The sequence below is a fragment of the Dipodomys merriami genome, unplaced genomic scaffold (assembly GCF_024711535.1).
Source record: "Dipodomys merriami isolate MVZ:Mamm:240054 unplaced genomic scaffold, mDipMer1.0.p SCAF_15, whole genome shotgun sequence".
Lineage (NCBI taxonomy): Eukaryota > Metazoa > Chordata > Mammalia > Rodentia > Heteromyidae > Dipodomys > Dipodomys merriami.
The window spans coordinates 5,645,336-5,650,836 of record NW_027202826.1 but is presented as its reverse complement, the minus strand read 5'-3'; the positions used below and the strand labels follow the sequence as shown (position 1 = coordinate 5,650,836).

General features: G+C 42.9%; 1 long non-coding RNA gene across 2 annotated transcripts; it reads right to left on the bottom strand.

The window, feature by feature from the left end:
* Window positions 1-1,459: 1,459 nt before the first annotated feature.
* On the bottom strand, window positions 1,460-5,501 carry LOC138826843 (uncharacterized). 2 transcript variants are annotated; one of them, XR_011371875.1, is made up of 4 exons: window positions 5,345-5,501; window positions 4,482-4,618; window positions 3,692-4,120; window positions 1,460-1,617 (listed from the first exon to the last, which is right to left on the bottom strand). It is a non-coding gene; the product is annotated as an uncharacterized lncRNA (long non-coding RNA). The 2 variants fall into 2 exon arrangements; XR_011371874.1 differs by lacking the exon at window positions 1,460-1,617 and having other exon boundaries at window positions 3,474-4,120.

Sequence of the window (5,501 nt, the reverse complement as noted above, 5' to 3'; positions counted from 1 at the left end):
GCTTCCAGAACCTGGGGCAATACATGTCTGTTTTTCAGGCCACCCAGCCATAGCACTCTGCCCACAGGTTCTGAGCTGACTGTGACACAGGGATGGGCCAGAATGGGGAGGCAGAGGGATGCTACGTGGTCTTCCAGCCTGGTGCAGGAAGTACTTTCTATTCTTGAAGGAGAAGTATCTTTGCTTATGGGCTTCTTAACCAGGGTCCGCTTCCCTCCAATTCTTTTGAGGTCTAATATAAATCCAGTTTCTCTTTCACCCATGACCCATAATTTACAGTTCAAAATCTGCCTTCAGGATTTGTAATCATCTTCATAGATTTAGTAGAACCTAGAATAAATGCACTGGTTTTCCTTTTACATGGAGCTATTTGCGGCTTCCTCTATTTTGGGTTTCTCACTGTAGAATACTATCCTTTTTGTCTTTACCAATTCAAAAGCAGTGGTAAAGTACTTTTTCAAAGAAAGAAAGAAAGAAGAAGGAAAGAAAGAAAAAAAGAAAGAAAAGAAAGAGAAGAGAGAAAGAGAGAAAGAAAGGAAAAAAGAAAAATATAAACAAAAACTGAAAATTAAAAGATGAAAACAATTTGACCATATAACACAAGTTCAAGTTAAACTTCTATATAGCAACTTGGTGAAGTGTTCAGTTTTTAAAACAGATGGTGACCCTCTATTTCTGCTCCTGTTCACGGGGTACACCTCACCTATCAAGGTTTTAAAAAATTGTCCAGATTACTCTTCTCTGGAGTCTTTAGGTACAAAAGCAGAAATGGCCAACTATCTCACGCAGTTTATACTTTGTAGAAAACATAAAATGAGTCACTCATTTGCTTCCGTTATCACCTCCCATAAAACCAACATTCTAGCCTACAAAATGTCACTTCACTTTAGGCCAAATAAAATGGTTGTCTTTTCATGTTGATAAATTTCCTTAACTTTTTCCTCAGGTTTCAAAGGGCTCTATTTACTCTTAAGTGGAGTGTTTCAATAGAAGATTACTTTGAGCGATCTATAATGAGTTTACAGCTTTTACCTCAGAGAACATTGTGGTATATTCTCTGTGAGAAGCTTATCTTCTAGTTATAAAGAAAAATAACTGTTATTTCATGTTTTCTTGAAATATATTGTAGACATAAACATGCCACTGTACACACAGAGTTACTGTGGATTTTCAAACATCTTCAAAAAGTTAGTGATTGCACATATGTGTGTAATACAGGGGTAAGAATTTTGAAACAACACAGGTGAATTGTTTCCTGGTGCAACCCACATTCATTCTGTGTCTGCTCTGATCTTATGATTCCAAAAGTGCAAGGAGTACAAATGGCACCAGAGAAAGAGAAGGCTATGAGGCAGGAGGAGGCCGCAGGGGAAGGTTAGGGAAGTGGAAATCTGGGAGAGGAGAAAGGGTAGGAAACAGGGAAGGCAAAAGGGCACAAGAACAATGTGATTACCCTTGTTCTCTCTTAGATGTTGACAGACCCATTTGAAGAACTCCAGACATGGCACAACAGGTAAATCAGACACTCAGCTCAGCCTGGTGTAGCAAGTTCGAGAGAACAAGCAGAGGAAGAAGTCTGGATGGATGTGCTGTGTAGCCTCTAGAATCGCTGTGGACCTGGTAGAGAATACAAAGTCCTGATGATGACCTCTGTGCCATTTCCTGAGGAGCTGACTTGCTGTGTCTTCTCTAAGCGTGAGTCAAGTATGGTGTGCTTCTAGTGTGTAGCCAGATGGCTATTCTAAGGACATTGCTGTGGCTGGCCTTTTCTGAACCAGCCACGCCATTTCATTGGTATTTAAGTTGCCACTTCTGTGTAGACTTTAGGGGCTCTTTTGCTCCTCTGGTTTTCCCTCCTGGCCTCCTAGTCACAGCCCCTATTCATGATTTAGGCAACTTGCTAAAGCTCAAAGATCCTCAGCTGTTGAAGAGCTATGGAACACAGGCTAGCATTTCTGTTTACACCTCACTGAGCCTTTTGGTTCTGGGCTCTTCTGTTACAATTGAGATTTTTCAAAATACTCTAATGGAAAACAAAGTACACATTTATTTTACTTTTGGGTCCTCTCTAGATAAGGTGGAATCTGCACCCCAACTTCATTTCTAGACAGTGGAGGTCAACACAGTGAACATCCTCTGTGGGTGAACTGTATCTCCTCAGTTGATATGTCAAAGCCATAATGGCCGGTACCTGGGAACGTGATTGTGGTTGGAAATAGGCCTTTAAAGGTGACTAGGTTAGAAAGGGGCTATTAGTGAATCTCTATTCAACTGAGTTCAGATTAGCATCCTTATAAAAAGATAAAATTTGGAAGCACAGAGATATATACTAGAATACTAGCAAAAGACCATGTGAGGACACAAACAAGAATTTTCAAACAGAGGAGACTAAGAAACTGAAGCTATGGACTTCTTGATCTTAGACTTCCAATCTCCAACTGTGAGAAATACATTTATGTTGTTTACTTATTTTTGGCGCTGGTCCTGGATTTTGATCTCAGGGCCTGTGTATGGTCCCTGAGCTTTTGTGCTCAAGCTAGTGCTTTACCACTTGAGCTACAGACCCCCTTTTGGGTGGTTAATTGGAGATAAAAGTCTCAAGGGCTTTCCAGCCTGGGCTGGCTTTGAACCATCATCCTCAGATCTCACCCTCCTGAGTACCTAGGATTACAGGTGTGTGACTCACTGGTACCTGGGAATCTCTGATATGTTGTTACAGTGGCCCTACAAAACGAATATATTCTTCCCTACATTGTAACTCTCTTCTTTCATTCCAAGAGCTCAATCTTCTTTTTGAATCTATAGTTCATTTAGTTCTCATTCAGAGTAGAGGGGAGGTAGTTCCCTTGGTCCACATGGGCATACCCCAGTCCATTTTGGGGGAGTACTGGGGTTTGAACTTAGGACCTTGAGCTATTTAGACTTGCTTTCTCAGCCATTGCTCTACCATTTGAGCCACACTTCCAGCCCAGCTTTTTGCTGGCTATTTTGGAGCTGAAGTTTAGTGAACTTTTCTATCTGGACTGACTCCTAAACATGATCCTTAGGATCTTAGACCTTGAGTACCTGGAATTACAGGTGTGAGCTACCAGCAACTAGCTCCTGTCTTCCCTGCATTTATTCTTCTTCCTCTCATCCTCCTCTCTTTCCTTTTTTCCTTTCCATTCATTTCCTTCTTTCCCTCCCTGCCTCCCTCTGTCCCTCCCTTCCTCCCTTCCTCCCTCTCTCTCTTCTTTCTTGACTGCACCTGATAGCATGCTGTTTGTTTCCAAGTGATGATGACTGGGAGAAGGAAAAGCTATGTGAAGTCTGAAGTTCTAGAACTTGGATAAGTATGTGTGCAGATGTGTGTGTCAGCATAAAACTGAGTGCAGATCACCCTATTTTTTTCTGAATAAATACAGTTCTCTTTATGTTCTCAAAGGGGTTTGAGGCCATATGAATATTAGTATTCACTATCCCATTATATTGGAAGTATGATTGGATTGCAAATATATAATTTTCATCATATATTTATCTACAATAAGTGTAAAATTTTATAATATACTTCTGTTTCATTAAAACCATCTCTAATTTGCCATGAACAAAAGAAGTAAACTGCCTGTGAAATACTCGATTCCTTCCTTATGCTTAGCCAGTTCCATGTCAAGAGATCATAAAACCACGGCCTACTGCTACTGACACAAGCCACCTGAAAGCTTGCTTCAGGGAAGGGCCGTCCGCGTTCGTTGCTCAGCATTCTGAGACACCAGACACAGTGATGCTCCTTGGGCTCTTCTTTCCTTCTTCCCATGCCTGATATGCCAGTGTTCAAGAAACATCAAGGCACGGGACAGATCAGCAATGGATGGTCTGTATTCCTGGCCACTGTTTGGGAATTTTCCTTTGTTCCTTCCTATGTCAGCACTCCATGGTGACACACCCAACTGCTACAGTGGTGGCTAGGAAGTTGTCACTCAGCTGACCTCCTTTATCATCACTGTCTGGACTCGTGGTTGGTCCCCCAAACAACCGCAGTCGTTCTGTGGGAGTCTGGAACTGGCCCATAAGTTCTTGACATTCGAGAGAGAGTTATTTCTCTAATGCGCCACTTCATGCACGTTGGAGAAACAGTCATTGACTGTGGGTGAAGACAGAAGAAGGGAAGGAGGAAATGTCAGCAGCCGTTAATGGAATGGGCACAAAGGGACAAGTGCCAAGTGTCAGCTTCCAGCTGACCCTGATGCCAGCTTCATTTCCTTTGGGTTTCATGAGATAGCCAAGTGCCTTTACTCTGTTAGGTCTAATACCCCCTTATCTTACTTAGACACACACACACACACACACACACACACTCCTACATGAAAACAAGAATTTGCTTTATAAGTATTATTAACCACCTAGCTATCTACAAAAAAATTATGTCAAACGGTGCATAATCGGAAGAGATTTGGGAATACTGACAGATCACGGCAGTGTAAGTTCTATGTCATATCACTCACCTGAGATAAAGTGTCCAGGACCAATGGGTGTGTGGAGAGGGTGGAGGAAGCGTGGCACCCGTCCAGCGCATCCTGGCTTGATTTCCATTGTTTTAGATGGCAAGAGAAAGGCTGGGCATCACCTTTGACCTCTGGCCCTACAAAGAAAGTTTGCCTACAGTGGCAAATGGAGTGACCGCGTTGAGGACACACATGGCTGAAGTTCAAGGTTTGCAAAAGCGGAAGCTGAAGCGATTTAATATGTCATAGAAGAAGCTGGGTTCGCCAAGCTTAGTCAAGAAAAATGCCACCAAATAACTAAAACAGGCAAATATCAGGCTGGCACATGGATTAAAACAATGCCATGTAGTACATATATCTCAAAGAGTTCGGATCCATCCAGTAGTCTCTTCTCTCCTTCTCCCTCTTCCTCCCTCCCTTTCTCCACTCTTCCCTCTTTCCCTTCAAGTCTAAACTTCCCAGAGGGTAACACATAGCCGTGTCACAGATTCCTCAGCCCCCTGCAAAGGGGGCTGGGTTTTCTGGGTATCTCCAAGTGTGTATTTCCAGAGCCAGTAACTGTGTTTTACAATTTTTTTTTAGAAGGAGTGGTTGTGTTTTGGTTCCATTCCTGTAGTCTTCACACACACACACACACACACACACACACACACACACACACACACACACACACACACACACACACACCCCTCATTTAAAATTAGAGGACTAATACACTAATGACATTTTCAATTTCGTGGCAAAGCTCTGGCACCCCAATGCCCTGACATTCATTCTTTCTGAATTAATTTTTAAATGCTGAAACTGTTGCCCAGTGGGAAGCCTGTTCCCCGCTTCCCACAGTCTCTCTGAACAGGACTTACTCATGGCTGTCCCACGCAGGAGCACTCCAGGTACAGGCCAGCCAATCAGGGTGACCCACGTCCGGCAGCCTGACACAGTTGGTGACTCACCCTTCCCTTCCCTTCAGCGTCTTCTTCCTTCTACACAGCTCACAGTGATGGAGGTTGAGCAATTCAG